The sequence below is a fragment of the Desmodus rotundus genome, chromosome 11 (assembly GCF_022682495.2).
Source record: "Desmodus rotundus isolate HL8 chromosome 11, HLdesRot8A.1, whole genome shotgun sequence".
Taxonomy (NCBI): domain Eukaryota; kingdom Metazoa; phylum Chordata; class Mammalia; order Chiroptera; family Phyllostomidae; genus Desmodus; species Desmodus rotundus.
The window spans coordinates 5632306-5645010 of NC_071397.1; the positions used below are offsets into that span (position 1 = coordinate 5632306).

A 12705-nucleotide genomic window follows, 5' to 3' on the forward strand; every position below is an offset into this window, starting at 1 on the left:
AAAACTTAAGGTTATAAGTATTTTGTATTTAAATCAGGAGTCTTAAACTATTCCCTTGACAGGCACAAATACAATGTATTTGGAAGTTCTAATTTTTATTTCTAAGTTTGAAATCACATGCCTCTAGGTGAGGCTCACACTTGCCAATTAACCACAAGCAACCACAACTCCCTGTGTTTTAGGCCAGCTGACTTTGTGCATTTATATCTAACTGGTCCCTGAAAATCTTTGAGTTTGTAACTCCTGTGTGCATTGTTATTGAAACCAAGTTAGGCGTAATTCCCACCTGGTCATTTATTGACACCAGAGAAATTATTTGTCATTATTATAGTCTCAAGCTAGCAAATTTTTAAACTGTGTCCAGGAAAGCATAAGGGAAATAATAAAAGGCATCATTAATATGTGCCAGGCAATATCTTAAGACTTCAACATGTATTATCTAACATAATCCACACAATAACCATATGAAGTAGATGTGATTGTTCTCATTTTAGAGGAGAAACAGAAGCAAGAGAAGTTAAATAACTTACCCAAGGTCACACAGTGGTGAAGAGGTTGAGCGAGGATTTGAACTCAGTGTGATTTTGAACTGCTAAACACCATACTGTGCAGAGGATAATGTAGATAACTATACATGAACTTTGCTGAAGAGTGGAGAAATTGCTTCTGTCTTTAGATGATTGCCTTCATGTGAAGAACAAGTTTTCCTTTATGTTATGCTACAGCTTTTTCTGTGACTATCCATAGTGTTCTTCAGAAAGGCATTTCTCTTTCTACTATTAGACAGATGCCTTTTGGGGATTGTGAATCACACAGACATCATAGATTCTTTTGCTACCTTAGGTTCATTGGATAAAAATTAGTCATTTATCCCAGATGTTTGGACTTGTGAAATTCATGGTCTTCTCTGAGCATCCCCCTGATATGCTTTTAACGGGTGTTGTAAGAAAATGTTAGTAAACCCATTATTTCATCCTTTTAAAACATTTTCTCTTAGCAGTTTAAGCCAATGTATGTGGTCTGTTACTCTTGGGGAAAGAAATTCACAGTTTCAACATGTACTATATTGCACTGTTTGAAAAATACTTGTGCTGAACATTTTGCAGTTTTATATTAAGGGAAAAGTGTGTTATAACCACCACCCAGAGTTGAATTTCCTGAAAAAAATGAAAAGGTCATCTTGGCAATAGAACTTAAGTGCAGGAGGTCTGAAGATTGGTAGCATGTGACCCTGATATGAGATGATGAGGCTGAGAACTGGGTGGAAATGAAGTATGACTCATTAAAGGCCTGAGTTACCCCTATAGGTGGAGGGAAGCAGAGAAAAGAAGACCAAGTTACAAGGGTGTCAATGGGCAGGAGCACCCAAAAAAAGAGTTGCCAGTGGGAGGTGTTTTTGTTTTCTCTTCGATTACTTTTGCACTGTAAAATGAAGGACTGGTAATATGAAAACTGTGGATGTCATTATAAAAACAATCAAGGATCTAGAAAAGGGGGTGACCTGACTTTTTTCTAATTTATTCCCATGTTTCTCTAATTTTCTATTCTGCTGTCATTGAAGTCTTTATAGGGCATTTGAAACCTTAGGTCTGAACTGAAAAAAACGTTCCAGCCTCCAGTCTTTGTATCCACACGTGGTGCCATTGAAGCGATTGGTGAATGACAGTAAGGACTAATGGCTTGAGAGGAGCTCTTTCAATGGTGCCAAGAATCAGCTGTATACGGATAGGTCAGATCTTCCTGTTTTGTTTTTAGGTTCTGATTTGCCTAGTATTTCTGCAGTATGCCAAGCCCTATTGGTAATTTTGAGGTTGAGCTGTATGTGTATGATGTATATGTATGATGTATATGTATACGCACACACATCATTTCAAGCGTTCATTTTGTTGAAACTGAATTCAGTGTCCCAACATTCAGAAAACTTCTCCCTGTGTTTTCAATTTTTTAAAAAATTGACACATTTTGTGGTTAGACTGAAATGAGGTAAATGTCTCTCCTGTGCAATTATTGTAGTACTAACAGAGTTTTAGATATTTGCTGTAATGTTAGCATGTTAATTTATGCCCTGTAAATGAATCTAAGACACTCTTTCTGGGAAAACTGTATAGTCTGCACAATCAGTGCTGTATAAGGAACAAGCCTTCCTCCCAAGAACTTGTTTTGCTAGTTCACACTTCTGAGCAGTAGGCACTGCAGGTTCAAAGAATCTAGGGACTGTATAATTTCAGTCATAAACCTGATTATAAACTACACTTAATTACCAATAAGAGTTTCGTTTGTAAGCTTTTTCAGCTTTATGTATTCATTCTATTCTTGAAATTTTGCAAGAAAATTTGAAGATGTGCTTTTGAGAACGTAACTAATGTTATTTCTCTTCTTAAAAAAGTTTCTAGCTTTGTGGTTTGAATCTGAGCTAACAGGACTTGAGAGGTCTTAGAGTTTTGAGTCCTTTCAGAACCATTTACCTGTGCTGAGTAGTAAGGAAGAAAATTTTGTGCAGGGATAGTTTGTAAAATTCAAACATCTGGTTATTGACAGGGGTGCTTAATATTTCTACTGTATGTAGAAGCATTCTTGTTTCCTATAAATAAATTTTATAGCAATTTGAAGTCCATTAATGTCTCAGAGAACTAATATTTTTGTATGTTCATTAGTATCAAATAAGTTAAAATCATAGTATATGTTATATGGCAAGCATTTTGTTAGGGGCTGGAGTATACAGTGACTAAGACATTCATTCATTCCTCCAGCAAATATTTTAAGTGCCTTCTATGGATGATCTTAAGGCCTCCCTGTGGAAACAGGTTCAAAGATGAGTAGGAATCTCCAAGGTGAATAGCAGGATAACTAAAAGTATTTTCCTACATGCCACAATCAAAATACTCCAGGTTAAGAAAGAACATGGAGTATTGGAAAAAGCAGACGAACCCCCAAATGACTGAAGCAGTGGGAGGGAAAGGAGGAGCAATGGCTTAAGAAGAGACCAAAGAGATAGCCAGAAGCCGGTTCTTGGCGAAACTTCTAATTTCCAGGCCATGTTTTAGGATTTTGGCTCTGATTTTAAAATCTATGGGAGGCCATTCAAGGATTTAGGGAGGAAAGTGACTTTATCAGAATTTGTCTTTTATGTCACTCTGATTGCTTTGTGGAGAATGGAGTGGAGCAGGCCAAGGGATCATAGTATACAAAGAAAACCAAATTAGGAGAATCTTTGATATGATGTTGACTTAGGCTAGAGTGCCATGGAGAAGTGAATGGATTCAGGAACTATTTAGGAGTTGTAAATAGCTAGATTTGGTGATTTTTGAGATGTAGAATTAAGGGAGGGAGAATGTGTAATCTGGGAGGGTTCCCAGGCTTCTGACTTCAGACTCTTCGGGGAATGTTGGTGCCATCCCCTGAGAGATTCATGGGCATAGGTAGGGAACATAGGACAGGAGTAATTTATCACCAGTGGGATAATGTATGTACGTATGTGTGTGTATATGTGTGTGTGGTATGTGTAATATGTATATTTCAAACTTGTCTGAAAGTATCAGTCAACATCAAAACAGTGTCAATCTGTCTGTTCTGAGATCGGTGAAGATAGTCTGATTTTAAAGAGGAGAAATCATCATGAGAAAGTCAGGTGAGAATCTGGTAGGGTAAAGGTTTTGGGGTTTTTTTGTGTTTTGTTTTTGTTTTTTCTTTTATAAAGAAACTAGATTACTTATGAAAGGAAGTTTAAATGAACTCAGCCACGTTGAGTAGATAACAGTTTTCCCCAAAGCTAGGATCCTAGGTGAGTGCATTTTAAAGTTTTAATAGTAACCGGACATTTGGTTCTTGCTAATTTTTGTTTAAACCACTTTGTTTTTGCTGAGGCTATTAACCTAGGTTAACATTCCAACTACTAGAATCTTACTAAAATTCTAATTGGAAGGCTAAATCTCTGGTTTATGAATTGGCTGGCTATTGTCATTCGGCTTTGTAGTTTTTAAAAATAAGATATCCAAGGTTTGTGACTGAGATAGGGGTGGAAATGTGCAGCTTCAAAAACCTCAAAATCAACTCATAAATGGAGGCTGTAGCCTATTACGGACATACATTGGGAGAAGGGATGAAGAAGAGGAAAAAGAACCCTATTCTATTAAAAGGGAGCCTTTATATTATACAATGTCTTGCATTACCCAAACTCTGCAGATATCAGAATTGAATTTTTATTTGCAATATTTCTATTTTACTTTAATTGGATACTTGAAACATGAAGCATTTTAAGGTGTCAGACACCTAATTAATGCCTCCAGTGAGAACATGAGTTGTAATCTGTGATAGAGTTGTGTGGGGTTTAGAGACTGGGAACGTGGGAAGTGGAAAAGTAACCCCTGCAAGCTTCTGGCTTTTGCATTTTGGTAAGCTGGGCGGTGATTGCTTCAGTGATGCATGCTATAGTGGGAAGAGTGTGGACATTATCGTCACATAAACCAAGGTCTCAAACCCTAGCTCCATCACTTGTTAGGAGGAGGCAGGTTTCCCCAAGCTTGCCACGCTCTACTGTCCTCTGCTGAAATGTGGGGATGACATCTACTGCCCAGTTTACTTTGAGAATTAAATGAGAAAATGAACGTAAGACCTCTGGCAGAGTGCCTTGCTCATTGTAGGCATTTAACTCTGAGTTCATCTTTCACCCAGCTTTCAAGTCTGTAATAATGATATGGAAACCGTATTAGTGGCCAGATACACTTAATGAGTGGGTTAGAACAAATGCAGTTGAATTTCTCACCTCTGTATGAAAATGGAATTTCGCAGGTACTGAGTGCTTCATCTTTTAGAAATGCTAACCCAGATGATGCTATGAATGGCCTTAAAGGCATGCAAAATACTTTGTGAATGGTTTAAAATAAAAATTGATAAATAATTTTAAATGTAATCCAGTGGTAGGTTTTCTACAGAAAAACATTTTGCCTCTTAAATTCAGATAACATTTATTGAGCACTGTTGTTGTCCTGAGCCTAATGTGGGAAACTGATGAATAAATGATTCTTATACAACATAGTAAGTCTTGTGCAGTGGGAAATCACAGGGTTTGTGCCAAGAAAATTTGACAATATGTACCAAATGCTTTAAAAATGTGCACCCTCCCTTACCTGTTGATCTACTTCTGGCAATATAACCAAAGGGAGCTTGACGAAATCTTGCTTATAGTGAAAAGTTGGTAACTGCAAATGTGTAACAATAGGGAATTGGTTTAATTCCTGTGTGGACATATAAGTGGACATACTGTATACCCATCGGCAGTCACACAGATCTGTATGTCATGAGAAAAAATATTCATATAGGTATTGCTAAGCAGAAACTAGCATACTGGTTATTTTTAAAGACCATTTATTTTCAGAGAAAGGAGGTTTAGTGAAATCCTTTTCAAATCACTATTGTATATTTTCTGCCATGAAGAAATCATTCAACAAGACATGATATTGTTATAATCTGGAAGTGGGGTGGGAATTTAAGTGAATTAATAAGCATCTTGCCAAATTGTTGTAGTATGTCTGAGAGGTAGACAGTTGGGGCATATACATATGAAAGGTGAGTTTTGAGTAATGACTAGACAAGGTATAGTCCCAGCGAGACTGCGCAGGTGAATGGGCTTGTCAGTGGAGCAGGGTGAGGTACCTTTTTAGTGCTCCCAGTCTTTTGGGGTACATTCTGTAGTAAGAAGATTGACCTATGACAAAAATCATTCTAAAAATGGAGAAGAATATGTCTAGTGAGCACATGGGCAACCAGCCCCAGGGACTTCACTGGCCATTTTGGCTCAGCTGGTACCATTAGGTCAGCCTCTCTATCTTGTGAAAACATCCCATTTCTGGATACTTCAGGTTCTAAGAGTACTTTTGTTGAGAAGTTATTTTTCCCCTTAGTTTATAATAAGGTAAGCTGCCAAGATCTTGGCTTGTTTTGAACAGCAGTGCTATTAAAGTTCAAGGGTTTTTTCCTCAGGTTTTAAAAATATCAGTTTAATTTGGAAAAGCTTTATTCACACAAATCTACCTCTTTCAGCCTCACAGCTTTATTCAAGACCAAGTTTACACCTTTGGATATACCATTAACTATTACCAATTCACAAAATACGTAATTATTCGTAATTTTTTTTATCCTCACCCTAGGACATGCTTATACTGATTTTTATTTTAGAGAGAGGGAGAGAAACATCAGTGTGAAAGAGAACTGTCCATCGGTTGCCCCTCACACAAGCCCCAACTGGGGACCAAAGTGCAACCTAGGCATGTGCCCTGACCCGGAATCGAACCTGTGACCCTTCGGTTTATAGGACAACGTTCCAACATGAGCCACACCAGCCAGGGCCTAAATTCTTTTTTTCCCCCAGAGATATATAAGCTTGGAGATTTCTAGTTTTCTATTTATACAAAAAGTTAAAACAAGTGAACAAGTGTTCATTGTATCTGGGTCAAATGAAGCGGTGCTTTCTAGAGTTGAGTGATGAGAAACTATTTAATATCCTGTTGTGTTGTTTACTTTTTTTACATGCGATATAAACCTGCTACTCTAGACTTCTGGGAATTTTGTTTTGTTTTTGGCAGTAGTCAGAAGTTGGATGCTTACTGATTCAGAAAGAAAGGAACAAGAGAGTAAGAAATATGATGTAAACTTCAGGGCTAAGTGGGAGAGATAACTCAGTGCCCTTTCTTTAAACTAGGAAAATACCTTTTTTTTTTTTAAATTAAGATTTGATTTATTTACTTTTAGAGAGAGGGGAAGGGGATGAGAAAGAGAGAGAGATGCATGGATTGATTGCCTCTCACGTGCCTCCAACTGGCGACCTGGCTCGCAACTCAGGCATGTGCCCTGGCTGGGAATTGAACCAGTGACCCTTCTATTTGAAGGCTATCTCACTCAATCCATTGAGTCACACCAGCCAGGGCAGGAAAATACCTTTTATCTTTAATGATTGTCATTTGTTGAATACGCATGTGCCAGATATGTTATATAAGTACATTATTTTATTTAATCCACATTATTCTGAGAGGTAGAAATAAGCCTCCTCCTGCATTTTACAGACAAGACTCCAAAAGATTAAACAATTTGCTGTTAGCAATATGTCCAGTAAATAGCAAAGTCAAGATTTGAACCCAGATTCACCACTAAAGCTCTTTCTATTGTACAACCTGCTAATTTAGGCCTAAGAGTTAGAAAACTCTTAGGATTAATTTTGTAAATTTCTGGTGAGTTAGCATTAACTTTCTTGGCTTCTGCTTTCTTTTTCTCTACAATGAAAGGATTGAGCTGGATCTTTAAAGTTCTGGTTGTGAAATTCTGTGATTCTTGGGTCGTTTATTGAATTGAAGCAGAGAACCTATAGAGCTTCTGCTGGTTCTCTTGCGTGCAGCCAGTTTGGTTTGTAATGAATACATTTAGCTTGAGGATATTTTATGTCATTGCCCTGTGGAGGTGTAGGAAAGTGGAAGGATGGGTTTTAAAAGGTACATTGGGTCAACTGCAGATTTACAAAAGAAAATTTAAGGAAACCTGAGCATCAAGGAGCATGACAAGTATGGACTGGAGATTGTGTGGCTGGGACCTGGTAATGACGTCTTTAAACAAAAACATTATTTAACCTTAAAGAGTTATTTTGCCTGAGTGTGTGTGTCTGTCAGGAGGACTTGGGATTGTGCTAGATGATACAATGATGATTCAGTTTCAGTTGTGTTAGGGCTTTTTACCATTTGCAGTTAAATGGTAGAGAAGTATAGGAGGGACACAATGATTGTTGACATAGGAAAGTGAATGAGATGACCTGACATAAAAAAAGAAGCATCATTGTGCAGTAATTTTATTACATTTATATAATCCCTTTTTCTCTGGAGGTACTATATAAATAACATTGAGATAATAGGCCATTTAAAGATGTCACAACACTGAAGAGTAAAAAGTGGCTAAGAGAAATACACAGAAAAGCACTGGAGGCTTTAGATCACTGAGTGACCCAACAGGGTAGTGAGCCTCCCATCACACTCATCTCTGCTGCTGTATGAGCAGGTGGAGGCTTGACATGGAGGCCTTCTCCTTGGCCAGACTATGTTCGCCGTTCCTATACCCTGTGGCAGTGATTGAAAACCATGGGTTTTGGTGTCACATGGGCCTGAGTTTAAATCCTGATCCTGCTACTTACTGTTAATTGGAACAAATTACCTCAATTTTTTCAGCCAGTTTCTTTATCAATAAAGTGGTATTAATTTTACCTCCCTTTTTAGGGTTGTCTCTAGGATTAAAGTAAATGAGTTATCTACCTAAAATGTTTAGTTTAATGCCTAGCCACATGGTAAATGTAACATAAATGCTAGCTATTCTGATGCTCAGAATATGTTAAAACAGTGGTTCTGATGAGGTCATAGAGTAGCAGTTTCTCTGTAGTTCAAAAGATGAAGCAAGGAAGAGTTGTCAAGATCTCTGTTCCTTCTCTGAATTGATATAGTAAAATGTAATCTATACCTCATAGACTGGCATTAGATTTTTAAATGAAACATATAGATAATATACATAATAATTTTAACTCAGCACCAGCTTTAAGAAACAAGAAATTACAGATAGATTTGAAGATGCCTCTTTTCTCCCTCCCCCAATAACCACTATCCTGAATTTGATGTATCATTTCCATGCATGTGTTTATATTGTTATTATATATCCATAAGCAATATATGGTACTTTTACATAAAAATTTTTGATTTAATCTTTATTGTATTTTTTTCCATTACCATTTAGTCCCCTTATACCTTCCCCCGCCAAGCAATTACCAGCCTATTATCCATGTCCATGAGTCCTTTTTCCTGTTTGCTCAATCCCTCTACCCTCTTTTTTCTTTTTGCTCAATAACCCCCAACCCCCTGCCGCAGTCATCCTGCTTTTCATCTATGAGTCTGTCCCCATTTTCCTTGTTAGTTCAGTTTGTTCATTAGATTCGACATATAAGTGAAATCATATGGTATCTGTCTTTCTCTGACTGGCTTATTTCACTTAGCATAATGTTCTCCAGGTCCATTCATGCTGTCGCAAAGGGGAAAAATTTTCTTCTTTTTTATGGCCAAATAGAATTCCATCATGTAAATGTCCCACTGTTGTTTTATCCACTCATCTACTGATGGACACTTGGGCTGCTTCCATATCTTAGTGATTATAAATAGCACTGCAATGACCATAGGGGTGCTTATGTTCTTTTGAGTTAATGTTTTGTGTTCTTTCAGATACATTCCCAGAAGTGGTATAGCTGGGATGAAAGGTAGATCCATTTTTAATTTTTTGATGTATCTCTATACTGCTTTCCACAGTGGCTGTACCACCAACAGTGCAAAAAGGTTCCCCTTTCTGCATGTCCTCTCCAGCAGTTGTTTGTTGATGGATTGATGTTAGCCATTCTGACAGGCGTAAGATGATATCTTAATTGTGGTTTTAATTTGCATTTTTCTGATAATTAGTGACATTGAGCATCTTTTCATATGTCTGTTGGCCATTTGTATGTCCTCTTTGTATGTCCTGATTAGATCCTCTAATCCCACATTACTAAGAGTTTTTATCATAAATGCGTGCTGGATTTTATCAAATGCTTTTTCTGCATCTATTGATATGATCATGTGGTGTTCTTCATTTTGTTCATATGGTGAATCACATTTATTGATTTGCAAATGTTGTACCAATCTTGCATTCCTGGAATAAATCCCACTGGATCATGGTGTATGATCTTTCTGACGCATTGCTGTTTTCGTTTTGTTGAGGATTTTAGCCTTTTATGTTAATCAGGGATATTGGCCTATAATTTTATTTCTTTGTTGTGTCTTTACCTGGTTTTCAAATTAAGAAAATGCTGGCCTCATAAAATGAGTTTAGGAGCCTTCCCTCCTCTTGTATTTTATGAAATACTTTGAGAAGGAGAAGGATTAGTTCTTCTCCAAATGTTTGGTAAAATTCACCTGTGAAGCCATCTGGTCCAGAGCTTTTGTTTGTTGGGAGTTTTTTGATTACTGCTTCAATTTCACTAGGTGTTTTTTTTTTTTTTTTTAATCATAAATGGGTGCTGGCTTTTATCAAATGCTTATTCAGATTCTCTCCTTCTTCCTGATTTAGTTTCGGAAGAGTTTATGTTTCTGGGCATTTATCCACTTTTTCTGGGCTGTCCAGTTTGTTTGCATAGAGTTGATCATAATATCTCAGTACAACCTTTTTGTATTTCTGTGGTGTCAGTTGTTTTTTCTCTTTCATTCTGATTTTATTTACTTGGGTCCTCTCTCTCTTTTTTCCTTCATGAATCTGGCTAAAGGTTTGTTGATCTTATTCATCTTTTCAAATAACTAACTCTTGGATTCATTGACCTTTTGTATCTTTTTTAGATCTATTTTGTTTATTTCTGCTCTGATCTTTATTATTTCCTTCCTTCTACTCACTTTGGGCTTTATTGTTCTTTTTTCAAGTTCCTTTAAATGTAAAGTTAGATTGCTTATTTGAGCTTTTTCTTGTTTCTCGAGATAGGCCTGTAATCCCTGTGTCCCACCAATTTTGGATGGTTGTGTTCTCATTTTCATTTGTTTCAAGGTATCTTTTGATTTTTCTGATCTCATTGTTGAAACATTCATTGTTTAATAACATGTTACTTAGCTTCAGTGTCTTTGTGTATTTTTGAGTTTTCTTCCTTGATTGATTTCTAATTTCATAGCATTGTGATCAGAGAAGATGCCTGATATGATTTCAATCTTCTTAAATTTACTGAGACTTTTTCAAACAAAATATAACCAGAGACATTGAAGTTAAGAACAATCTAACAATAGCCAGGGGGGAGTGGGGAGGGGACAGTGGGGAGAGGGGACTACACATGGACAAAATCAAGGGGGCGGGTGGAGGGGGGGAGGGAGGTGGGTTCGGCTGGGGTGGGGTGGAGGGATGGGGAGAAAAGGCATACAACTGTAATTGAATAACAATAAAAATTTAAAAAAAATTACTGAGACTTTTAAAAAAGATTTTATTTATTTTTAGAGAGAGGGAAAGGGAGGAAGAAAGAGAGAGAGGGAAACATCAATGTGTGATTGCCTCTCATGTGCCCCCGCACTGGGGACCAGGCCCACAACCCAGGCATGTGCCCTGACTGGGAATTGAACCACCAACCCTTTGCTTCGCAATCCGGTGCTCAATCCACTGAGCCACACCAGCTAGGGTAATTTATTGAGACTTGTTTTGAGACTTATTGAGACTCAGTAAAGACTTGTTTTCTGTCCTAACATGTGGTCTATCCTAGAAAACGTTCCTTGTGCACTGAAAAGTACGTATATTCTGCTGCTTTGGCGAATAATGCTCTAAATACTAACTAAATTCATTTGACCTCGTGTGTCATTTAAGGCCACTGTCTCCTTGTTGACTTTCTGTCTTGAAGATCTGTCCATTGAAGTCAATGGTGTTAAAACCCCCGGCTGTGACTGTATTTCTCTCTCTCCCCTTTATGTCCATCAAGATTGCCTTCTCATATTTATGTGCTCTTATGTTGGGTGCATAAATGCTTATTAGGCTTATGTCCTCTTGTTGGATTGTTCCCTTTATCATTACGTAGTGTCCTTCTTTGTCCCTTACTATAGCCCTGGTTTTAAAGTCTATTTTGTCAGATACAACTATGCTACCCCAGCTTTTGTTTTCTTTTCTGTTTGCAAGAAATATCTTTTTCCATCCCTTTACTTTTTGTCTGTGAGTATCTTTTGATCTGAGTGGGTCTTTTGGAGGCAGCATATATATGGATCTTGTTTTCTTATATCCATTCACCTACGCTGTATTTTGGTTGGAGCATTTAAGCCATTTATGTTTATGGTGATTATTGGTATGTATTTAGTGCCATTTTATTGTTAGACTGTTTTCCTCTGTTTTTCTTTTATTTTCTCTCTTTTTCGTCGTCTTCTTAAAGCAAGCCCTTTAACATTTGCTGCCATACTGGTTTGGTGTTAACAAACTCCTTTAGCTTTTTCTTATCTGGGAAGTCCTTATTTCTCCTTCAATTTTAAATGATAGCCTTGCTGGGGGGAAGTAGCCTTGGTTGTAGGTCCTCACTTTTCATCACCTTGAATATTTCACACCACTCCCTTCTGGCCTGAAATGTTTCTTAGAAACATTTGACAGAAATCAGTTGACATCTGGTTAGTGCTCCCTTGTGTATAACTGCCTGCTTTTATCTTGTGTCTTTTAGGGTTCTCTCCTTGTCTTTAAGCCTTGTCATTTTAATTATAGCGTGTCTTGGTGTAGGCCTCTTTACGTCCAAGTTTGGGACACTCTGAATTCCTGGACTTGAATGTTTTATTCCTTCACAAGATTAGGGAAGTTTTCTGTTATTATTTCTTCAAATAGGTTCTCCATCCCTTGCTTGCTGTCGTCTTATGGTATTCCAGAGTTTTTTGGCGAAACATCAAATCACCCAGGCAACTCTGCCCCCCTACAGCCCAGATTTGATGCCCTGTGACTTCTGGCTTTTCCCCAAAATAAATTCACCTTTGAAAGGGAGGAGATTTCAGACCGTTGATGAGATTCAGGAAAATACAACGGGGCAGCTGTTGGTAATTGGGAGAATTGCCCACACAATGCGTGCGGTCCCGAGCTGTCCACTTTGAAGGGGACTGGGCATCATTGTCCTGTGTACAGTGTTTCTTGTATCTTATATCTTCTTCAATAAATGTCTCTATTTTT

At 37.6% G+C, this 12705-nt stretch overlaps 1 protein-coding gene across 1 annotated transcript in view; it reads left to right on the top strand.

Moving 5' to 3' along the window:
• The window catches only part of ZFAND3 (zinc finger AN1-type containing 3), a 303349-nt gene that overhangs the window by 198839 nt on the left and 91805 nt on the right, over positions 1–12705 (top strand). The gene's annotated exons all lie outside the window — the stretch shown is intronic.